The sequence below is a fragment of the Carcharodon carcharias genome, chromosome 9 (assembly GCF_017639515.1).
Source record: "Carcharodon carcharias isolate sCarCar2 chromosome 9, sCarCar2.pri, whole genome shotgun sequence".
NCBI classification, from domain to species: domain Eukaryota; kingdom Metazoa; phylum Chordata; class Chondrichthyes; order Lamniformes; family Lamnidae; genus Carcharodon; species Carcharodon carcharias.
Genome location: NC_054475.1, coordinates 20,174,206 through 20,200,045, shown reverse-complemented (window position 1 = coordinate 20,200,045; position 25,840 = coordinate 20,174,206). Strand labels below are relative to the sequence as shown.

The window sequence follows — 25,840 nt, the reverse complement described above, 5'->3', positions numbered from 1 at the left end:
GTCAGACATGGCAGGTGTGTGTGAGGACCCAATAGCCACCAGATTTCGCGAGGAGGATGAAGAGTTGAGGGGCTATCCTCTTGGACAAATGCCACCAATCATAGGCCAACATGAACACCAGCATTGCTATTCCTCCCATTTCGCCCATGCACTTCAATATGAGAGTGAATAGTTATACTTGAAGCTCACATTGCCCTGATCCTCTGAAGGATGATGAAGCTTCGAGAGCATGTGTCCTTGCTGAGATGATGTGCTAAATGGAGAAGAAATCCCTGGCATCAAACATCAAAAGGTTCTGCCTCTCCACGTGTCTCTCCGGCATCCCAGTCACAGCAGCAGCCAGGAGCTGTTCCACTATTCTCAGTGGGCTTGTAGCTGTACCTTCAATCTGTCAAGGCTCTACAAGGAGCTCAATCTCAAGCAATGGAACAACGCATTCCGTAACATTGAACGCGAATCAGATAATTCACACTGGGGACAAGGCAGTCAATGATGGTAGTTAATCTATTTCTAGATGACTCAGTCATCTCTGTTGCATTCTTCCAAATCACACTGACATCCGGCACTCATTTAGGGATTCTGGGCTGCATTTATCCTCACCTGAATATGGATGTGGACCACGTCAAACACTTGCCTGCCAGACATTAAAATGCCTCCTCTTTAACAAAGATATTATGCCCTCAGCACCAGCCATACCCTTGCCAAGTGTAAAATTCTTAGGCACCCTAAAGGGCACGTCATTGCTAATGAAGAGCACACTTCAGCATCAGTACATCCTTGCTCCTATGACAATGCTCCTCTCAACATTGTCTAAAGCAATGATGTGTGCTTCCACAGCTCTATTGCCAGCCAGGAATCATGGTAAGGAGTTAGCATCAGTGATTTCAGCGAGTTTTCAGGTGAGGGGACGCACTGTGCTGCATCCGAGCTTTGTGACCAGAGCCTTGTCCCTGCAAGACATGCAACTACAGGATGAGAGGCGATCAAAGATGAATGTTTGAGCACCAGGAAAATAATGTGGCTGAGCCTCATCACCTTGAGGCCCCAAAGTGCTCCCTCTTATTGGTGAGCTTAGCAGATGTACACTTGGAAAGTCGAAAACGCAGTTGGCTGACAATGACGCACACGAGCGCTGAGTATGGGCTCATAGCACAAAAGCCCTGCCGGAAGACAGAGCGGGCATGGAGTTGCACAATATATGACCCTTCTACATACCTTAACACATCTCTCCTTGGTCCGTCACCTTTCAAGAATGCAGAATAGATAGGACAGCATCTCTGCCTCAATCTTACATGGCCAAAAATAAACATGACATGACCCTGCAAAGCATGTGAACAAGGTTCATTCCACAAGCACACTTAATATTAAGGCAGAGGCATCACTGATGTTGAGAATGATCTGGAAAAGGGCCACATGCTATGGTGATTTGGAAGCAGACTACATGGTTCAGAAGCCATGATAGTGACATCTGTGATCAGTGGTGGATGGGCCAGGGTATCACAGCTGACTGATAGTAACACAGCTCATCATAAAAAGGAGGCATACACAAGAGGAGATCTGAAATAACTGTGATTGTAGTTACATTTGTGTCCATGGTACACATGTTGTGAATCTCCGTACCACCGTTGTGGTCCTAAATTTTTTTAACTTTCCTAACCCTACCGCTACATTTGGTGCTTCCCCGACACAGCACCTGTGGAGGCAGTCTGCTGACTAATGCTCCCTGTTGTCTGTGATGACCTTGGAGGGCGTCCTCTGGAAGGCTCAGACCTGGAGGTGTGGGTTTTCTTTGGGTGTCCTGCTGTGGGGCTGCTGCACCCTCCTTGGCTTGTGGCACAAAGGGTGATGAGGTCACAGGAAAGGGGGATTTGGATCACCTAGGAAGTCCCAGAGTCACCTGGGTGGATGACCCCCTGGGTGTCCTGCTGCCCACCCTATGGGTGCCTGATGGCCCCTGGTTGACTCTTTGAGAAGAAGGGGCAGTTGGAGTGAGGTGGAGGTGCCTGACCCCCCCTCTCATATGGCCACTGCTGGATGCTCAAGGTCTACAGCGATGGAGTGCTGCTTCTGGTGCAGTGCAGGACTGATGCCCTGGACCAATGTCCCCATGGGAACTGCCATCCCACCAGTGTTGACCTCGGTGCATTGGCATGCCGGCGCTATCAGTTCAGACTGCAGGCAGGCGGACTTCTCCATTATCTGGTGCAATCTGAGGAATGCAACTGACACCCGTTCCTGATGTTCCTGTGATTGTCGCTGCAGCTCCACCAACTGATTTAGGACCGAGTCTGGAGGTTCATCATCTGAATCGGGCTTAGCAGAATTGTGGCCTCCAGCACTCCTCTGAGTACCGGCGATCTCGGACTTCCCTGCCTCCACCTGCTGTCGAGCAGGTTGTGTGCTATACTCACCAGATTGTGACCCTGAGCCTGCTCTAGTACTAGGTCCCACTGATGTGTGTGTCTCTGTGCTGGTGAGGGTGTGGGTGAGTGCCATGACGGGTCTTCTGCTCTGTTGTCCTCTGGTTCCTCATCCGAGTTATCGTTGGGGCTGGAACTGAGGGCTTGGCTTGTGGATGTACTCGGGCTCTTTCCAGAGGTGCCTATGAAAACAGGGAGAGATAATTGGTGCATAGCAGGGAACTCTAAAACAGGACAATGCACTCACAGTATTGTTGACTGAGGAATGGGCCAGTGCAGGATCCTCACTTGGGTGTACACCGCCCATCTCACCGTCGGTGCTGGCATGGTTGATGTCCTCTCCGGCCAGCTTTATAGTTTGGTTTCTGAACTGAGGGAGGACCGTGATTTCTGGCACTCCACCCCGGTCTGGGGCCTCTCTCTATGATTGTGCGTGAGCTTGTCCGGCTTAAAGATAGACGGAGAGATTGTGAGCAAGACGCATGCCAGGGCATGGATGCCTGGCATGTGTGGGTGCTTGTGGAGCCATGCATGGAGCGCGGATACAATCTCCAGAGGAGATGAGGCCAGATGGAGATGTGAAGCTGTGTGTGAGAGAGTGAGTGGTGATGTCCCTTGCACTGGCAGTTTGTGAGATCAATGTGAATGTGTGATGGGCGTGGACTGTGTGAGTTGAGAGTGATGAGATGGTTGCCTTACCCTGGTGGCACGGATGAGATTGTTCATCCTGTTCCTGCACTGGGTGCCTGACCTCTTCTGTACCACATTGGCGCTGACCACTGCTGCTGATGCCTCCCAAGCTGGGAATGGTCATCTTGCTAGACTATTAGGGACAGAGTGGGAATAGAGGACATTGAGGCGGGCCTCAACTCCATCCAACAGCGCTCCAGTGAGGCTTCGCTGAATTTGGGGGCTGACATCTTCTTGGGTCTCAGGGCCATGTCTTCAGTGGAGGAGCCCTGGGCTGCCAGCATTGAGAAGGCTGTGTGTGGCTGCACTTTAAATATGGCGCCCATCACGAGGAAGCGGTGAGCTGATGGCGGGATGGGTGAACCAGCGGCTGCCCGCCAGCAATCCAGCATGTGTGTGCACAATTAATGTCACGGAGATTGGATGAAAACCCACCATTGTGGACGATGGGTAGAAAGATGTTTTTCATGCCCACTCCTGCACTTATTGAAGTGGGGGGGAAAACCCTGCCCCAAATGTCTCATGTTAGTAAATCAATGCACCCTATCAACCACAAAATAGAAACCAAAGCAAGAATAACTTGCATTTATATAGCGTTTTTAACATAGAAAATCCCTCCATTTCTGTGGAGCCAGGAGGAGCAAGAGTGCTGCCCCTTGCATCACTGACTTGGCAATGCGGCCCCTTCCCTCCATCATTTTTAGCTGAAGATGGGCTGAGATTGGAGAGAAGCTGGATGATGTTACAACATTAGAAACAGGCTGCATTTGAGACTGAGAGAAGCTGGACTTGGAAACTCAACTGGGGACTGAACAGGACATGAACTGGCGAGCAGTCTGGTTCAGTAAACAGGAAAGAGTTGGTGATAAATTTGGGAAATGGAGCTGTAGATGATGAAGTAAGTCTTATGATGATTAGCTGAAAAAAATTGTGCTTCAACCAAGACTGTTTGTTGGGTAAATGATCAGACAGTACAGAGGCAGAGAAGGGATGAGGTAGAGCCAGGTGTTATCAATGCACATGTAGATCCTGAGCCCATGTGTGTTGATGACCTCACTGAAGGGCAACAAATAGGTGAGTAAAAGAATTTGACCAAGAATCGATTCTTAAGGGTTTCTATTCACTCATACAATAGAATTGTTGTGAACCCTTGAACCTTTCAGCATATTTTGATCATAATTTTAACACTTATCCTATATTCTTCATTCCAGTGGTGGTCTTGTTGGCGTGCCTGGAACTGGGTGAGTCCTTCAAGCTTTGTTTAATTTTATGTAAAATTATGTAATTTTATGAAGCTCTGTCCTGATTTTCTTTCTTCTTCACTCTCAGGCTCTGCCTACAGACTGGTTTGTTACTTTACAAACTGGGCTCAGTACAGACCAGGAGCGGGGAAGTACAAACCAGATGATTTGGACCCTTGCTTGTGCACACATCTGATCTATGCATTTGCTGGGATGAGGGACAATCAAATCACCTACTTTGACATGAATGATTTACCACAAATTCTACAGCATTAAAAACAAGTATAATTATATGATAAATATTGAGATTGTACCGGCGACGCTAAGTATAATTTGAGGTCCTTATTATATTTTGTTGCACATTGAACAATTATGCCCAATTTTATGTAAATATAACATGGCTGACTCAGTCAGATACCTGATGTATGGGTGAACTTGGGTTATGTTGATTCGTGTACAACTGGCAGAGGTGATCAATGCCCATTGGGTCTGACAATGCCTGACACAATAATGACATCACCATGTTGTGCCATATAAACAAAAAAGACACTTAATATTCATTCAACATTGCAATTCAAAACCCTTGAGCTGGTAGATCAAAAAGAGAAGTTATTTTAATTAGTGGCAGCTAGATTATACTAGCCACATGTACTAAATGTTGCACTTGCATCTTAAGTTGGAGTACGCAGGCTGCCATGTGTGTCATGCAAAGTGTATACACACCTCCATATGTGCAGAAACATTGGGCTTTGGAGAGAGCTGGAATTTCCACTCTGTTCAACAACTCAGATTGAGTGAGATGGAATTTGCATTTTAACTATTCCAGCCAGCTAAAAAGCACTGATCAACGCGTGTTAAATATTTTCACAAAATTGACACTGCTCCTCATTTTTGTAGCCTAATAGTAAGTGATTTGGTCCCCCCTGTTCTTAAACTCCTCCTTTCCATTTGCAGTGTTCCGTCTTGGAGGAAAACCAGGTAACTTGCCACAGGATTCTGCTGCTGATGTTCACTCAAAGCTGCAATATTCCTGTTGCCAGCAAGATTTATGGAGGTGAGAGTGACAGCCTTTGTAATTAAGGCAACATTTGACCGACTGTGGCATCAAGAAGCCCTGGCAAAATGAAAGACATTCAATGGCATCACCATCACTGCACCCCACCCTCTCTCCAGATATGTTGGAAAGGTTTACAAGTTAATATTGAGCCTGATTGCTGCATTATGACTGTATGTGCCATGGTCATCAAATCCTGGAGTGGGACTTGAACCTTGAGCTTCTGGATCAGTGGCAGGGATGCTATCCACTATTCCACAAGACCTCCTACTATCAGCTTCTCAAACACAACTAGGGATGGGCAACAAAGGCTGGCCTTACTAAAGATGTCCATAAACCCGCTTGAACCTTAGGTCCTCTTTCCTGTGGTGCATCATGTTGTGAAGTGTATGTTCTGTGCTGAGGTATTTCTGTTCAATTAAAATTTAGCACCAAAAGGAGAAAGCAGTGAAAAGATTAGGACAATAATGGTTTTCAGCAGTTGCTGTTTTGTTAATAAATGCATTTGCTTATGTTCCTTATTCTAAAAGAACAATTTGTTCAATTTCACAACAGAAATGCAAACCTTAAGACATTCCTGTCCATTGGAGGCTGGAACTTTGGAACTCAGAAGTAAGTTGAAGATATTTTATTTTAGCAGTGGGATAAATGTGCTTCTCTTCCTTTTGTTCATAATGTAAAATAAGCTTGGGTCAAATATATAGTTTTGGAAATGATGAGCGGGTAGTTTTAGATAAATACATAGACTGTCTGATAATGAGCATACCGTGACTATGTTCATCTGTCTGTAAAATATAATTCAAACAATATTTATAAGATGATATCTGAAAGGAATAATTGCACCATTTTAACAAAGACTTAATTTAATATACCCAGTGAAGAGTCATTGAAGTGATTATCATGTGCAGCGGGGAAGTGCTGGTGGTGGCATAGTGGTACTGTTGCCAGACTAGTAATCCCAAGAGCTTGATTAATGCTCTGGAGACCGAATCCCACCATGGCAGATGTGAAATTTGAATTCAATTAAAGATCTGGATTTAAAAGTTTAATGATGATCATGAAACCACTGTCGATTGTTATAAAAACACACTCATTCACTAATGCCCTTTAAGGAAGGAAACTTGTCATCCTGCTCTGGCCTACATGTGATTCCAGATCCACAGTAATGTGATTGACTCTTAAGTGCCCTCTGAAATCTGCTGAAAAGTTGTGGAACTGGACAGACCACCCGGCATCGACACTGGAAATGACAACAGCAAAGCTAGCTCTGTCGACCCTGCAAAGTCCTCCATATGAACATCTGGGGGCTTGTGCCAAAATTGTGAGAGCTGTCTCATAGATTAGTCAAGCAACAGCCTTAAATAGTGAGACCCCTGGAAACATACCTTACTGACAATGTCCCAGATACCACCATCACCATCCAGGCAGAGGTGGCAGCAGTTGGGAGGGGGTCACCCTGGGAATCTTCAACATTGACTCCAGACCCCATGAAGTCTCATGGCATCAAGTCAAACATGGGCAAGGAGATCCCCTGCTGATTACCATGTACTGAACCGACCCACCCCGCCCCCAAACCTAAGCTTAAGAATCAGTGCTCCTCCATGTTGAACACCATTTGGAGGAAGCACTGAATGTGGCAAGGATGCAGAATGTACTCTGGGTGGGGGACTTCAATGTCTATCTCCAGGAGTGGCTCGGTAGCACCACCATTGATGGAGCTGGCTGAGTCTTAAAGGACATAGCTGGTAGACGGAGTCTGCGACAGGTGATGAGGGAACCAATAAGACAGAGAAACATATTTTTTCTCATCCTTAGCAACCTGCCTGCCACAGGTGCAGCTTTCTGTTAGAGTATCGGTAGGAGTGATCACCGCATAGTCCTTGTGGAGATGCAGTCCCATCTTCACATTGAGGATACCCTCCAACGTGTTGTGTGACACTACCACCATGCCAAATGGGATTAATTTTGGACAGATCTGGCAACCCAAGACTGGGCAACCATGAGGTGCTGTGGGCCATCAGCAGCTGCAGAATCGTACTCGAACACAATCTGTAACCTCATAGCCTGACATATCCCCAACCCTACCATTACTATCAAGCCAGGGGATCAACCCTGGTTCAATGAAGAGTGCAGGAGGGCATGCCAGGAGCAGCACCAGGCATAACTAAAAATGAGGTGTTAACCTGATGAAGCTATAACACTGGAATACTTGCTTGCCAAACAGCATAAGCAGCAAGTGATAGACAGAACTAAATGATTCCACAACTGACAGGTCAGACCTAAGCTCTGCAGTCCTGCTAAATCCAGTCATGAATGGTGGTGGACAATTAAACAACTCACTGGAGGAGGAGGCTCCACAAATATCCACATCCTCAATGATGGGGGAGCCCAGCACATTAGTGCAAAAGATAAGGCTGAAGCAGTCGCAAACATATTCAACCAGAAGTGTCAAGTGGATGATCCATCCCGGCCTCCTCTGGAGGCCCCCATCAGCACAGATGCCAATTCGATTCACTCCACATAATATAAAGAAATGGCTGAAGGCTCTGGATACAGCAAAGTCTATGGGCCCTGACAATATTCCAGCAGCAGTTTTGAAGACTTGTGCTCCAGAACTTGCTGTGCCCCTAGCCAAGCTGTTCCAGTACAGCTACAACACAGGCATCAACTGGCTACGTGGAAAATTACCCAGGTATGTCCTGCACACAAAAAAGCAGGACAAATCCGACCCAGCCAATTGCCACCTCATCAGTAATTACTCCATCATCAGTAAAGTAATGGAAGGGGTCATCAACAGTGCCTATCAAGTGGCACTTGCTTAGAAATAACCTGCACACTGATGCTCATTTTGGATTCTGCCAAGGCCACTCCTGACTTCATTCCAGCCTTGGTTTGAGCATGGACAAAAGAGCTGAACTCCAGAGGTGAGGTCAGAGTGACGGCTCTTGACATCAAGGCAGCATTTGACTGACTGTGGCATCAAGGAGCCCTGGCAAAAATTGGAGTCAATGGGAATCAGAGGGAAAAATCCGCTGGTTGGAGTTGTACCTAGCACAAAGGCTGTGGTTGTTAGAGGTCAAGCATCTCAGTTCCAGTACATCACTGCAGGAGTTCCTCAGGGTAGTGTCCTTGGCCCAACCATCTTCAGCTGCTTCATCAATGACCTTCCTTCCATCATAAGGTCAGAAGTGAGGATGTTCGCTAATGATTGCATAATGTTCAACATTATTCGCGACTCCTGAAGCAGTCCAAGTCCAAATGCAGCAAGACAATATCCATGCTTGAGCTGACAGTAGCAAGTAACATTTGCGCCACACACGTGCGAGGCAATGACCATCTACAACAAGAGGGAAGCCAACTGTTGCTCCTTGACATTCAATGGCATTGCCATTGCTGAATGCCCCACTATCAACATCCTGGAGGTTACCATTGACCAGAAACTGAACTGAACTAGCCAGGTAAATAGTATGGCTACAAGAGCAAATCTGAGGCTCAGAATCCTGCGATGAGTAACTCACCTCCTGACTCCCCAGTGCCTGTCCACCATCTACAAGGCACAAGTCAGGAGTGTGATGGAATACTCTCCACTTGCTTGCATGAGTACAGCTCCAACAACACTCAAGAAGCTTGACACCATGCAGAACAAAGCAACTCGTTTGATTGGCACCACATCCACAAACATTCACTCCCTCCACCACCGACCCACAGTGGTAGTAGTGTGTACCATCTACAAATGCACCGCAGGAAATTACCAGGCCTCTGTAGACAGCAGCTTCCAAGCCCATGGCCACTACCATCTAGAAGGAGAAGGGCAGCAGACACATGGGAACACCACAACCTGGAAGTTCCCTCCAAACCACTCATCATCCTGACTTGGAGATTTATCACCATTCCTTCACAGTTGCTGGGTCTAACAGCACTGTGGGTGTGCTTACACCACATGGGCTGCAGCACCTCAAGAAAGCAGCTCACCACCACCCTCAAGGGCAATTAGGGATGGGCAATAAATGCTGGCCTAGCCAGAGATGGCCACATCCTATGAATGAATAAAAAAAGTCACAATGTAACACCATATAATTGTGTTTTTGTAAATTATTATTGGTTTCCTGGTATATTTTCAATTTGTAAAGAATACAAAGCACTTTAATGTTCAAATGGTAATTACTGAAACCAAAATACGCCTGCTCTGACTTTGTTTTACATTCTACTCTCCTCTAGATTCTCCACTATGGTTTCCACATGAGAAAATCGCCAAACTTTCATAAATTCTGTGATTAAGTTCCTGCATGGTTATGGGTTTGACGGTTTGGATATTGACTGGGAATATCCTGGGACATGAGACAAACATCTCTTCACTGTGTTGGCACAGGTAGGACCAAATGTGTTTAACAGGATGCTTAGTCCTAAAATAAAGCATCCTTCAAACCTTCTTGTAAATTTAAATTTCCTCTCAAGGTCCTCACCAAGAACAAGGGGCATATGAACAAGAGTAGGCCACTGAGCTCTTTTAGCCCGTTTCACCTTTCAGTGAGAATGGCTGTTCTCCAGCTAACTAACTATATAGACACACTATAGAGACAGTTTTAAAATACCGTTTCACTGAATTTGCGAAACATGAAAATGGAATGTTCAAATGTGAAACATATGAATTCACACAGCAAAATAATTTAATAGCATCCTCATTAATCACTGTTCTGGCTACTGTGCAAAAACAGCTATTGATCTAGGCTCCATTTAAACATGGTCCTACCTTGACTCTACCTGGGATTAGATAAATTAATCTATGATGCTTGGCCATGGATACATTTTATGAAGCCAGAAAATTCTTTTGTCTGCTTTTGAAACCCCCCATTTGGTGAGGATCTGTTGTTAAGAGAAATCTTATTCGTTTTCAACTTCTAGGAGATGGTGGCAGCCTTTGAAGCTGAGGCGAAAAGCTCTGGAAAACCAAGAATGTTGCTCTCAGCTGCAGTTTCTGCTGGAATGGGTATCATTGAGATGAGCTATGAAGTTCCTCAGCTTGGACAGTAGGTATCCATGTTACTCACACAGGACAGAGCGCAGGGGAGGATGAAGAGAGAGAGGTTGAATTTGACTACTTGAGTCTGAGCTTAGCTTCTTGCATGGTTTGGGTTTGATAGTTTATTCAATGACTGGGAATGTCCCACTTATGCTATATTCACAACTTGGGTAATTCTGAAAAAAACTGTACAAATGCTTCTTTCTTTCAATGAGTAGTAAAACATGAAAAGCAGGTGAATAATAGAAAAATGAATTTGAATTATGCATCTCCTTTCACAGCTTCAGGGTATCCCAAAGATATTCCCAGTCAATAGTATTTTGGAGTACTGTGGACACTGTTGTAATGCCTGAAAATGCAGCAACCAACAAACTCACAGCAAAATCCCAGAAACAACAATGAGATGATGACCAGATATTCTGAAATTTTTCTTCTGGTTATGATTGAAAGATACATGTTGTTCAGGAAACAAAGAGAACATCTAACACTTATCTTTACTAAAAATGGTATTTCAAAGTTTAATAAGAATTGTCCATGCATTTTGAATTCCCCTCTTCAATCATCATGTAGTTTGTTGCTCTTTGACTTTGTTTTCTTATTTAGATCCCTGAATATAAAGGCCCTGCTCTCAGCAGTTGGGCTGTGATGTAAAAATTAGATGTTACAGATTCTGCTGCATTGTGCTCCGGTGCAGACCACACTTACCATGGCCATTTACCAGGGTCACTGCTGCATTTGGGAGACATTCAAGCAGTGGGGAGGGTCACATGGCTCAACCTGAGTGTCACTGATTCCACCCATAGGTCCGTAATGATTCTATTTGGGTTCCATGATGGGTGTGTGAGTCCATTTAGGAATCTAAATAAGGCTCCTGCTGAGTTTTTCCAGGTATTTTTGCAAATAAGGCTCTTGTTTGTTTCAGATGAGTGCTGGCCGTGTGCTTCAAAGCTTACTTGAACATTGAGTTGAGTAGGCTTCTGGCTGTCAATGGCCAGGACATTTCATTAGTCTCCATTTTCAGCAAAAACTGGGTGGCAGGTTTTAATATACTATAGAAACACACAGAGGTCTTAGTGGTGGTTCAGTGGTAGCACTCTTGGCTCTGAGTCAGACAGTTGTGATTCACGCCACAATTGGAGTGCCTTAGCTGGCTAGTTAAACTGAAGTCCAGTCTGATCCCCTAAATAGATGTAAAAGCCCCCATGGAATTATTCAATGAAGAGTTCTCCTTGTGTTCTGGCTAACATTTATTTCTCAGCCAATAGCAGTAAATCACTCTAATTGGTCATTTATCTGAATGTGACAGTGAGTGCAAGTTGGGGCGGTGGATCCCCTGGTGCCCTCCACTGACTCTCCCCTCATCCCCCCAAGGGAACTCCGGGACTTTTTGTCGGGACACCGTGGTCGCCGAGACAGGGTTCAGTTGGCCTTGGACCGGTGGCATTCTTTTCCGCTGGTGTTCTGGTCCACTCGCGAGGGTCTCAAGGCTCACGAGTTGGATAGGAACGCGCGGCTGAGGGTCCAAACGTTTCTCGCTGGGCTCCTGAAGGAGAGGAAGGACTAAAAGTCCTCTTCTTTTTTATATAAGGTGAAGGTTTGATGTACCTTTGACAATGAAGACGACTATAGCCAGCCTCAACATCCACAGCAGCAGGGACGCACAGCGCAGGTTCCAGAACTTCTCGGTCCTCAGGGACGGGAAGTATGCGTTGTGCTTCCTGCAAGAAACCCATACCCTTCCGGGAGACGAAGCCACGTGGCTCCTGGAGTGGCGAGGGGGGGTCTACATGAGTCACCTAGCCTCCAATTCTGGCGGGGTGGCTATCTTGTTGGCCCCACATTTTCAGCCGGAGATCTTGAGGGTCAAGGAGCCGGTGCCAGGCCGGTTGCTGCACCTGACTGTGCGTCTGGGGGGTGCGGTTCTCCCCTGGGCACGCAGCAGCAAATGAGCTTCTTTGAAGAAGTGTCCACTCATCTCGGCTCCATCGACGCTGGCGAGTGCATCGTCCTCGGGGGGGATTTCAATTGCACCCTCGAGGCCCGGGACCGTCACGGTACCCCGCACTGCATGAGAGGTGTGAGTAAGTCGCGGGACCTGGTCAGGTCCTTCGACTTGGTGGACGTCTGGCGAAATCTCCATCCTGACTCCAGCGTGTTCACCTTTGTGTCACCTGGAGTCGGAGCGTCCAGACTCGACCGCCTTTACGTTTCGAAGGCGTACGTGTCCTGCATTCTGGCTGCTTCTATACAGCAGGTTCCATGCACGGACCACCGTCTGGTGTGGGCGGAGCTCACTTCGTTCTGCGCTCGGACGGGGTCCGCGTACTGGCACTTTAACAACCTGTTGTTGGAGGACCAGCGGTTCCTGGACTCGTTCCATCGTTTCTGGGCCGGCTGGAGAAGGAAGCGGGGAGGCTTCCCCTCCTTGAGGCTATGGTGGGACGTGGGCAAGACTCACGTCTGAGTTTTCTGTCAAGAGTACGCGAAGGGATCGACAAAGAGATGCAAATCCAGGGTCGAGGAGTTGGAGAAGGAGGTGCTCGACCTGGAGGCACGTCTCCGTCAGCCCGATGCGGACCCGGCCCTGCGGTTGGTGTACGATGAGAAGAATGTCGCGCTGCGGGACCTGCAACTGGTCGGGTCTTGGGGCGCATTCGTGAGGTCGCGGATCTGTTTCCTTAAGGAGATGGACCGCGGCTCCCCCTTCTTCTACTCGCTGGAAAAAAGGCACAGGGTCCGTAAACAGCTCCTTACGCTGCTGGCCGACGACCGATCCCTTGTCTCGGACCCGGAGGGCATCAGGGCCATCGCCCGAGATTACTACACTGCCCTGTTCTCTCTGGATCCGTCCAGTGAGGAAGCTTGCAGAGTTTTGTGGGAGGACCTGCCGCAGGTCGGCCCGGATTGCGCCGGAAAGCTTGACTCCCCTATAAGTCTGGGGGAGCTGACCGGCGCACTCTAGGGGCAAAACCCCGGGACTAGACGGGCTGACCGTGGAGTTCTTCAGGGCGTTCTGGGACGTCTTGGGGAGCCACTTCGCAGGGGTCCTGGGGGAGAGCATTGCTACCGGGGAGATGCCCCTTTCGTGGCGCAGGGCCGTGATTGCCCTGCTGCCGAAGAAGGGGGATCTCCGCCTTCTGAAAAACTGGCGCCCGGTCTCCCTCCTCAGCACGGACTACAAAATCTTCGCCCGAGCCATGTCTTCTCGGCTCGGCACCGTTGTGGACCACATGATCCACCCTGACCAGTCCTATACCGTCCCGGACCGAACCATTTATGATAACATCCATCTGGTCTGGGACATCATCCACCATTCCCAGAGGGCTGGTCTGTCGAGCACCTTCCTGTCTCTCGATCAGGAGAAGGCGTTCGACAGGGTACTCACGGATACTTACTTGGAACTCTGCGAGCGTTCGGGTCGGGACGCATTTTGTCACCCGGATCCGACTTCTGTACACTGCCGAGGAGTGTCTAGTGAAGGTTAACGGGTCCCTGACGGCGCCCCTTCGCTTTGGGAGAGGGGTACGTCAGGGCTGCCCCCTGTCTGGCCAGTTGTATTCTATTTGCGTGGAGCCTTTCCTGTGCCTCTTGCGGAGGAGGTTGTCGGGATTGGTTCTGCGCGGGCCGGGCATCGGGGTGGTCCTTTCGGCTTACGCCGATGACGTGCTCCTTATGTTTAGTGACCCGGCTGACCTGCGGAGGATGCGCGAGTGCCAGGAGGTCTACTCTGCCGCTTCTTCTGCCAGGATCAACTGGGAGAAATGTTCTGGACTCCTGGTCGGTCAGTGGCAAATGGATCCCCTACCCAAGGAGCTCAGGCCTTTCACCTGGAGCAGGACCAGCCTCCTCTACCTGGGGGTCCATCTCTGCCCTGCTGAGGAATCCTGGCCGGCGAACTGGCAGGAACTGGAGATGAAAGTCATCACTCGCCTGCGGCGCTGGACAGGACTGCTCCGAGTGCTATCTTACCGAGGTCGAGTTCTGGTCATAAACCAGCTGATCGCCGCCATGTTGTGGTATAGACTGGTCACTTTGACCCCTCCCCCGGACTTTGTCACAAGAATCCAGAAATTGTTAGTCGACTTCTTCTGGGACAAAAGATTGCACTGGGTCGCTGCTGAGGTTCTGAGTTTCCCGCTTAGGGAGGGTGGTCAGGCGCTAGTGTGCCTACGCACACAGGTGGCGACTTTCCGCCTTCAGACCCTGCAGCGATACCTCTAATTCGAGCCTCCTCCTAGATAGTGTGCCCTGACGACGTATTTCTTCCGTCAGGTGCACGGCCTGAATTATGACGTGCAGCTCCTGTTTATAGAACAGATGGGCCTCGGTGGCTCCTTGCAGGCATTGCCCGTCTTTTACCAGGACCTGATCAAAGTCTGGAATGTGGTCGCCTCGCGACGCAGCTCTCCCCCGTCAGGAGTAGCGGCTATCGTCCGAGAGCCGCTGCTCAGGAATCCGCCCCTCCGTCCTTTTCAGTGGTTGGCGGAGAGGAGGGCTGTGGCCGCAGGGGTGACCAGGATCAGGGATGTGCTGGGAGGCGGAGGACTGGGCTGGATGCTCCCGCAGGAGTTGGCGCATCGCGCGTCTGTGAGTGTCCAGGTCGCAGCCGATGCCATCCAAGACCTGAGAACGGTTGTGCTCGGACCCGACATTATTTTGGGTCTTGAGGTGGCCCAGGTGCGCGGTGGTCTTCCGTCTGAGCGTTCCCCTGTTCGGACAGAATTCCACATTGGCCCCAAGCCCCGAACCCTCCCTCGGGTGCTGGTGCCCTGCAATATGAGCCGCCTTGGGGACATGCCCTCCGTGCCTTTTGGCATGGCAAAGAGGGACTTTTTGTATGGACTGCTGCTGCACACCTTCCATTTTCTCGCCCTTGTCCGCCGCCCGGACACGCCCTGGCGTGCCTTGTTGCCGTTCGGTGGCGGAGGCCCCCGATGGGAGGCCGTCTACGGAGGTGTCCTCCCCCTTTCTATCGGGGACCTGGGTTGGAGGGTGTTGCATGCAGCAGTCCCTTATAATAAGAGGATGCATAGGTTCACGGACTCTCAGGACACGTGTCCTTTTTGCGGTCTTGTGGAGTCCATTGTCCATGCATATATAGGGTGTTGTAGGCTGCACTCCCTTTTTAGTTATTTGAAAAACCTTTTATTGATGTTTTGTTTGCACTTCAGCCCCACGCTCCTGATCTATGGGCACCCGGTGCGGAAGGGGGTTGGGAAGGAGGAAGACCTCCTCGTGAACCTGCTCCTGGGCCTGGCCAAATTGGCCAGGTCCCGCCCGATTGTTTGTCCCTCTTCCGCGGCTACGTTCGCTGCTGGATGTCCCTGGAGAGGGAGCACGCTGTGTCTGCTGACACGCTCGAGGCCTTCCGTGCTCGGTGGGCACCGCGGGGACTGGGGTGTTTTGTTGACCCCTTTAATCACATTTTGAGTTAAAGTTTGTAAGGTTCCTTTAAATTTTGTCCTTGGTTTTACGGCTGACCTGAATTAGGGGCTGTGCCTGATTTATCCCAATTTTGTTGATTTGGTTTAGTTGGTTTCAATTAAAAGATTATCAAGAGTTCAAATCTCACAATGGCAAACTATGAAACAATGTAACTTCATCTGAAACAGATGGAAACGTGTTTGTACTCGAAAGAGTTACAAAGTTTGAATGTCATTCATCATCTGTGAATTGCTTTGGGATATCATGAGGCCATAAAAGGTCCAATATAAATGTAAGGCCCTTATTTATTTTCTATAGTTTTAATTCTCAGAGCTCATTTGTTTAATCATTAAGATAATTACCATTTGTTTTAGTAAACAAGATTTCTGTGTAACTCAGATCTCTTCTCATACAGAGCCTTGGACTTTTTCAGTGTGATGACATACGATTACCATGGATTTGGGAATAGCGTCACTGGAGAAAATAACCCTCTTTATCCTCTCCCAAATAACAAACACTATACCAACCTTTACTTTAATGTGGTAGGTGTTAATGAAAATAGACTCCAATCCTATTTATTATTTCCAATGGGTAACTATATTTTCTAAGCCCTCCTAGCATATACTTTAATTTTTCTTCCTGTAGAACTTTAGAATGAACTATTGGAAAAATCAGGGAGCTCCTGCAGAGAAACTGAGCATTGGATTCACTACATATGGCCATACCTTCAGACTGACCTCATCCAACACTGGGGTTGGAGCCCCATCAGGAGGTCCTGGACCAGCTGGGCTGTACACCAGAGAGACTGGAAGCTTGGCCTATTATGAGGTGTTGCTACTGATGCAGCTTCTTTATTTTGTAAGATCCTATATTTGCAAATACTAATTAACCAAACCCTGAATTCTACCCTCCAAAAAGACTCAAGCTTTACTGTGAGGTCATCTGCATTACCTCAATCATATGAACATCCTCAGGCAGATCAAGTACCATGTTATAATATATCTCAAAAGCATATGCTAGCCTCGTGCAGTTCAGTGATGAAATTATCCAGGGTGGCTCAATTTTAAGATAGTTCAGTGTGACATCCTAAACAAAGGCTCGCCCATCTGGTGATCTGTCCTGTTATGATCCCAGCTGACCTTACCTCTGGACAAGCCTGATCTCAGAGACGAACCCAGCTAGATAGATCCTAACTTTTAATATTGTTTGTTTAGATACATGGAGAGGGTAACCGGAGTCAGCTAATGAACTTTTAACAAGGGAATAAAACATTCATTAAACAAGAAAAGATGAACAATATTACAATACTCCTTCATCCGCAACTATACCTTTACAAATGTACTCAGATTTGTAAGGATAACACAAGTTACTAAAGCTATCTTAAACTTTAATGTTCACAGTAAGTACGCAGTCCATGTAAACTAATATGCACGCTGTGGTCAGACGCATCACACTCTGAAACCAAGTGACAGATACCACCCCAAACAGATGCTATGGATCTCTCATCAACCTCCCGCAGACGCTTGTCCCACCATGAGCCAGCTGTTCCCACTGCATTCCGTGCTCCACACCAAGGATTTCCAATCTCCGCTCTCCAGGAATTCGCTTTGGAATCTTATCCCAAACCAACACTTTCTCTCAGAAGCCTTTTGCAAGTGTTCACCTCTAGGGTTTTGAACTCTCCTTCTGATGTTCCACTCCCCTAGTTCATGACATGCATTCAAGCTGCCTTCCATGCACTATCTCTCACTGGCTCAGCCATCAACAGTACACCACTGCTTCACAGTCCTTAGCAGACCTTCAGTTATCTCTTTGGACCTCTGGCCTCTCACTTTAAATCTGCTTCCTTTTAGCTTGAAACTTGGAGCTTTTCTTTCTGCTCCTTACTTTCACTTCCACAGAATAGGTTCTTTCCCAGTTCCTATTTTTCCATTGACTAGGAAGTCTACTTGGAACTTTCTCCTGTTTCATTTCCCTGGATTTTGGGGTCTTTTCTTTAGCTTGGAACATCTGTCCCCTTTGCTCCAGTCTTCCCTGGCAGCTACTTTCAAAATCAACTGGACTCAAACAGCTTCGAAATCAAACTGCTGTTTGTAGTTTCTTCTGTGGTGTCTGTGGGAGGGACCTGCTTCTCTGAACCCCCTTTGCTAGGCAACAGACCAGTTTCTCTACTCTAGTTTGTTTAACTTAACTGCAGCAGTCGTAAAACTCACATTAGAAATGCAGACACCTTTTAAAGTGAAACTAAAACTCAATTTGACCTTTTCTTAACACAGATTCAGAAATACAAATCAAACTTAAACGTTAAAGATAAAGCTCATTCCTAACACCCACAAAAATACAAATATAACTTACTTAAAGTATCTCTATTTCCTAACAGTCCCATGTATGAAGATCCTGCTGCCTCTGCCCGCATCACAACACGTGGCATAGCTCAGCTTAGGTACCAATGGAACGAGAGCTGAAACACGAGTCATCAAACTCTGATGAACAGAGACATAATGCTATACCCTCCATCATCGGAAGGTGTTTGACCATCTTACTCTGGCCATTGTTGTCAGTCTTGGAAAATACACCAGGAGGTAAAGTGGAGGATATGACCTTTTACATCTTTAACCTCCCTCCTCACATGAAATTCCAGGGTTTTTTGCACAAACATTGTAGTCAATCCTTAGCAGTTTGTGTGCTAACCTATGCCTTATTTCCACATTGTTGGAAGGGTAAGGAAGCTGGTGTTGATGCTATTACTTAAATCAATCTCTTTATCGTGTGTGTGAGTAAATTCCAGATGCTTCTTTGGCTCCTTCAGTGCCTCAGATTGGAAACATGCAGTGTGAGGGATTATTGATTATCTTTTGATTAAGAGTAATATCAGTCAGCGTTTGCTATTTATGAATAAAAATATTTTTTCAATGGCAAAAAAAGAGCAGTGCCCTCTGTTTGAGAGAAAATGATAGTTGAATAAATCATTAAAGAAAAATGAAGTGGAAAAGGTGTCAGTGTACATTGAGAGCATTGCAAATGACTGATCATTTGTGACCACTAATGATTTGATTGCCCATTTCTCACTCTTCTCACAGAACTGCAGATTTTTGATAAGTGGCACTTCCGAATGGGATTCTCCACAGATGGTTCCATATGGTTATAAAGGACATGTATGGATTGGATGTGACAACGTGAGAAGATTTGGAGACAAGGTATCTTTGATAAACTGATGTCCTACACATTTTATTTGGTGGTTTGGTGCAATATTGTTATAATGTATAGGTAGTTTGTCCTAATCAGCATTAGAATCATGGGCCAGGATTTTCCGTGTCCGATGGCGTCGCATGTGTTCGATGGCGTGAGTGGACGATATGGCGAGAAAGAAGAGCCGCAGCGAGCCATCACTGGTTGATGCCTTGCTAAACCCAGGTACAATCGATGCCCCCTTTCATTCCTGCAGATGACCAAGAACCAGTGTCACCAAAAATTACACATGTCGAGGGAACTGGTCGGTCACATCTGCCAGCTACTGCAGGATTTGGTGCCACTGGGACATGGAGGCATCCACTGCCAGTGGCCGCGAAAGTGACAGTAGCACTCAATTACTATGCCAGTGGCTCCTTCCAGGGCTCCACAGGTGACCTCTGTGGGATAGCACAAGCCTCCACCCACAAATTCACCCATGAAGTCATGGACGCCACCTTCGCAAAGGCACACATCTTTATCCATTTTGCCCGGGACAAGGTTACAAGAGCAATTAGATTTACCCAGATCTCAGGTTTCCCACAGGTGCAGTGTGCCATTGACTGCATTCATGTAGCACTCAGATCTCCGTCGCAACAAGCAAGTCAACTATGTCAACCACAAGTGATTCCATTCGCTGAATGTGCAGCTTGTGTGCAACCACTGCAAAAGCATCCAGCAGGTCTGTGCACAGTTTCCAGGGAGTGTGCAGAACACCTACATTCTCAGTCGGGCACAGACCCCTAACGTCTTCCAGGGTCCACAGACGCTGCAGGGATGACTCCTCAGGGACAGGGACAACCCACAGAGGCCATGGGTGATTTCACATCTGAATGACATGAACACTGCTCATCAGAACAAGGAGCCATAGGCAGGGAGACATTCTTGGGAGTTTATTGATAATAGTGGACATTATGTACAAGTGATTAAAACCCATGCCCAGGCTGTGCAACTAAATTTTAACTTTCCTAACCCGGCCGCTATGTCTTGGTTCTGCCCAGCCATCCGCAGCGGAGGTGGAGGCAGCCTGCTGACTGCAACACCATGTCTGTGATGACCTCGACAAGTGTCCTCGAGAGGGTTGAGACTTGGAGGGCCCTGGCCTGCTTTCAGGATCCTGCTTTGTGGCAGTGGCACCCTCCTCAGCCTCTGGAGCTGGAGCCACTGAGGTCACAGGAAGAGCGGAGTTGGATGGGCTGGACACTCTTGTAGTCATCTGGATGGATGGACCCAGAGTGTGTACCTGCGGATCCTCCTCCTTATGGATGTCCAGGGGCTCCAGGCTGACTCCTTAAGGAGCAGGGGTAGCTGGAGTGAGATCAAGCTGCCGGACACCCCTCTGGTGTACACATTGTTGGAGGCCAATTATGGCATCAGCGATGGAGTTCAGCCCACGCAGCAGTGCAGGAGCGATGTCTCGGACCACAGTCTCCATCGTGGCCACTCTACCAGTGTTGACCTCGGTGCATTGACATGCCTGCTATCACCTTAGCCTGAAGGCAGACGGACTCCTCCATCGTGCCTTGCAATCTGAAGAGTGCAGCGGACATCCCTTCCTGATGTTCCTGAGCTTGCCTTTGCAACTCCAGCAACTGTGACATGACCGAGTCTAGAGGCTCATCATCTGACTTGGACTCAGCAACGTTCTGGTCTTCAGCAGTCCTCCGAGTGCAGAACACTTGGGAAGTCCCTGCCGTTGCCTGCTGCGGATCAGACAGTGCGATGTGCTCACAAGATTGTGATCCCGAGGCTAATGTAAAGCTAGGTCCCACCGAGGAGTGTGTCTCTGTGCTGGTGGAGGGTGTGGGTGAGCACCGTGATGGGACTTCAATGCCTCCAGATTCCTCTTCAGAGGCTTCTTCTGGGTTTGATTGGAGGCTCTGGGTCATGGACTCCATTGGCTGTTTCCCATATGTCCCAGCAGAAACATGGAGAGATAAGGTTGTCTGAGCGATGTTGCGCTGCTGGATCCTCACTTGGTAGAGCACCGCTGACCTCATCATCAGCACAAGAATGGTCCAGATCTTCGCCGGCCAACTGGATGGCTCTGTTTTCAAAGTCGTGAGGACCTTGATTTCAGGCATTCCTCCACCGGTCTGCGACCTCTCCCCCTTGTTGTGTGCCAGTTTGTCCTGCATGAATAGAGATGGAGAGAGGTAAGCAGGATGCCTGCCAGGCCAGATGATAAGTATGCCTGGCACGTGTGGGTTGTGAGTGGCCCCATGTACGGGATGAGGACAATGTAGTTGTGTGTGAAAGAGTGAATGGTGATGTCACTTGAATGGGCAGTGAATGAGTGCCAGGGACGTGCGATGGGTTTGTGAGTGTATGAGTTGAGAGTGATGAGAATAGTGAATTTCACTGGCAGAATGGAAGAGATCATTCATCCTCTTGCAGCACTGGGTGGCTGTCCTCTTATGAAGTGCGTTGGTGCTGACCACCTCTGCCACTGCCTCCCCAGCTGGATTAGTGAGGTTGCTGCCCATCTGTGGCCAGAGTGAGGGTAGAGGACATCACGGTGAGCCTCCACTACGTTCAAAAGCCGCTAGAAGGATGCATCATTGAACCTGGGACCTGCAGTTTTCTTGCCTTTCAGGACCATGTCTCCTTTGCAGCAGTCATGGGCTGGGAGCATTGAGATGTGTGCGCGCGATTGGACTTGAGATATGGTGCACGGAGTGCTAAAGTGGCGGGGTGATAGCCTGACGGGCGAATGAGAGCCTGCCCGCCATGGAAGCGGCGTATTTCCCAGGAATGCATAATTAATATGGTGCATTTGGGGTGATAGGACGTGAAAAGTTGCCATTGCAGTCAGTGGGCTACCCCCTCACTACCGCACTTAGTGCAAATCTGGGACGATTTTGCCTATGATGTCATATCGATCATTTGAATAACGAGCATTACACCATTACACACTCGATTGTTGGAACATGCATTTGGGATGAGATATCTTGTTTGATGTGCTTTAACCACCATTTTTATTTTTGATTTTGTCTTATGCAAGAGTGTTGGGAGAAGGTCATATTTCTGTCAACTCACCTCTTTGTAGCCAAGATATCAATGCATTCCAGACCCTAACCACTCACTGCGTGAAAAGATTTTCCTCAAATCACTCCTGCCTCCTTTATGAATTACTTTAAATCTGTGACCTCTCATTGTCGATCCTTTCACAAGTGGGAACAGTCTATCTACTCTGTCCGGACCCTTCATGATTTTGAATACCCCTATCAGATCTCCTTTCTGAGTTATTTTCTCAAAGGTAAACAGTCCTAACTTCTCCAATCTATCTTCATAAAAGTTCCTCTTCTCTGGAATCATTTTGGTGAATCTTTTCTGAACCCTCTAATGCCTTCTAATGTATTCCTAATCCTAAAGTCCAATGCCCAGACTGGATGCGACACTCCAGTTAATGCTCAACTAGTGACTTGTACAAGTTCAACATAACCTCTTTGCTCTTGTACTCTAAGCCACTATTAATAAAGCCCAGGATACCATATGCTTTATTAACTGCTCTCTCGATCCACATTCAATGACTTATGTATATATACATCCATGACCCCCTGTTCCTGCACCCCTATTAAAGATGTAAAAGCTGTACCTGTTATTTTTTTTTATTCATTCATGTAATGTAAGCATAGCTGGCTAGGCCAGTATGTATTGCCCATCCCTAATTGCTCTTGAGAAGGTGGTGATGAGCTGCTTTCTTGAACCGCTGCAGGTCATGTGGTGTAGGTACACCTACACTGCTGTTAGTGCGGGAGTTCCAGGATTATGACCCTGCGACAGTGAAGGAACAGTGATATATTTCCAAGTCAGGTTAGTGAGTGGCTTGGAGGGGAACTCCCAGGTGGTGGTGTTCCCATGTGTTTGCTGCCCTTGTCCTTTTAAATGGTGGTGGTTGTGGGTTTGGAAAGTCTAAAGAGTCTTGGTGAGTTCCTGGAGTGCATCTTGTAGAAAGTACACACTGCTGCCACTGTTCAATGGTGGTGGAGGGAGTGAATGTTTGTGGATGGGGTCCAGCTTTTTGAGTGTTGTGGGAACTGCACTCATCCAGGCAAGTGAAGAGTATTCCATCACACTCCTGACTTGTGCCTTGTAGATGGTGGACAGGCTTTGAGTAGTCAGGCGATGAGTTTCTCGTCACAGCATTCCTAGTCCCTGACCTGCTCTTGTAGCCACAGTATTTATAAGGGGAGTCCAGTTCGGCTTCTGGTCCATGGTAACCCCAGGATGTTGATAGTAGAGGATTCAGCGATGGTATTGTCATTAAATGTCAAGGGACAATGGTTAGATTCCCTCTTGTTGAAGATGGTCATTGCCTGGCACTTGTGTGGCATGAATGTTACTTGCCACTTGTCAGCCCAAGCTGGATATTGTCCAGGTCTTGGTGCATTTGTACATGGACTGCTTCAGTATCTGAAGAGTTGCGAATGGTGCTGGACCTTGTGCAATCATCAGCAAACATCGCCAATTCTGGCCTCATGATGGAGGGAAGGTCATTGATGAAGCTGCTGAAGACGGTTAGGCCTAGGAGACTACCCTGAGGAATTCCTGGGGCTGAATTTTGCTGTCGGTGAGCAGGGGGCGGGGCCTGCTTGCTGATGTGTAAAATTATGCGGGATGACGTCGGACGGAACCCCTAATGTCATCCCGCCCCATTTAAATTTTCAGGAAGGTGGGGGCGCAGCAAAATCAGCTGTGGGCCCGACGAGCTGTCAATGGCCATTTGAGGCCGTTGACAGGATCATTTAAACAAGTAAAAGACCTGCCCGTCCAACCTTAAGGCTGGTGGGCAGGCCAGGAGCCCTGGTGGCAAATAGAAAAAAAACATGAAACCTCATCCAGCAGCGGGATGAGGTTTCATGCAGGGTTTTAAAAATTTTATTAAAGTTTTTCTGTAAATTATGAACATGTTAAGGAATTTTTTTTTCTATTTTTAATCTTTTTCAAAGTGGAAGCAAACTCCCTGAGGCTGCACTTAGCCTCGGAGATGTGCGCTCTTTTGTGCGCATGCGTGAAAGAGCGCACTCTTGCTTTTGGGGAACCCCCTCCCCCGTCCACACAGGAAGCGCATAGCGCTTATTTGGCCCACCCACATAAAATGGCGGGGCGGCCCACTTCTCCGGCGGGGACCGGCTCCCTGCCAGCCGGAGATTGTGTGGGGCCCACCCGCCCGTCAGGCAGAAAATTCTGCCCTTGCAGTGATGTCCTGGAACTGAGATGATTGATCTCCAACAACTATAGCGTCGAAGATTGAGAGGGGACCTGATAGAGGTGTATAAGCTTATGAGCAGCATAGATAGGGTAGATAGGAAGACACTTTTTCCATTAATAGAGCGGTCAATAACCAGTGGACATAGATTTAAGGTAAGAGGTAGAAGCTAAGAGGGGAGTTGAGGAGAATTTTTTTCACCCAGAGGGTGGTGGGAATCTAGAACTCACTGCCTTACACGGTAGTTGAGTCAGAAACTCTCTTAACATTTAAGAAGTATTTAGATATTCGCTTGCATTGTCATAGCCTCCAGTGCTATGGACCAAATGCTGGAAGATGGGATAATGTAGTCAGATCTTTGTTGACCGGCATGGACATGATGGGCTGAATGGCCTCCTTCTGTGCTGTAGACTGCTGTAGTCTATGAGTCCATCTTCCTTTGTGCCAGGAATGGCTACAACCTGCCGAGAGTTTTCCCTGATTCCCATTGACTCTAGTTTTGCTTTTATACTGTCTCTCCATGTTCCTCTGAGCAAAATGAATTACTTCTCATTTCTGTGCATTGAACCTCATCTGCCACCTTCCTGCCCATTCCACCAACTTGCCTATGCCTGTTTGAAGTCCTGTGTTATCCTCCTCACAGGTCACAATGCTATCAAGTTTTCTATCATCTACAAACATTGAAATTGTGCCCTGTACACCAAATCTAGATCATGAATATATCAAGAAAAGCAAGGGTTCCAACATTGATAGCAAACAGTATACTTGGGTTAAAGATTGCTTGCAAACAAGGATTCATGAATTAAAATTGTGCACCATATCTTTCAGGCTGAAGAATAACTTTGGAGGAGCTTTGGTGTGGAGTCTTGCTATGGATGATTTCTCTGGTACTTTCTGCAACCAAGGCCTTATCCTCTCATTGGTACATTGCACACTGGGCTTGGAATTTCTTCAGATAAATGTCAGGATTCTCCAGACTTGGACTGATTATGTGTTGCTACCAGAAAGTCAGCATGGACATCAACTAATAACTAAAATAACTTAGCTATTATTTGGAGTACCAAAATATATTTCAATCACCACATTGTTAGAGCCACAGAAACCTGACTACTAGAAAATTGTTCAGTGTCTACAAGCATAAAATTCCTAAAACTGGATGAGCCATACAGTAAAATACTGAAACAAGTATATATGTTGTTATGACCCAGGTTGCATGGGGCGAACTGATTACTTTCCTTGTCCCACTTCTTAGTTGGTTATGACAGAGTTTGAATTTATAAGGGAGGTACTATTGCCAATTTAATATATATTTAACTGTGCATAGCTTAGTGTAAGAAATAAGCCAGCCAGGTTCCTTAAGCTATGAAGTAAACAGTTAGCTTTACTTCTAAAATTCACTCAAGTAATGATGCAGAAATTACTGACAAAAGTCTTAAAATGAACAAATATATCCAAATACTCTAATGCAAAAACAACTCATGCACTGTAGTATGCAGGTTTTCAGGTTTTATATGTGGGACTATATAAACTCCACTGACCTTAAGGATGATG

General features: G+C 47.3%; 1 pseudogene; it reads left to right on the top strand.

The window, feature by feature from the left end:
- The first annotated feature begins 4,147 nt into the window (after nt 1-4,147).
- On the top strand, nt 4,148-25,276 carry LOC121282381 (annotated as a pseudogene).
- The last annotated feature ends 564 nt before the right edge of the window (nt 25,277-25,840 follow it).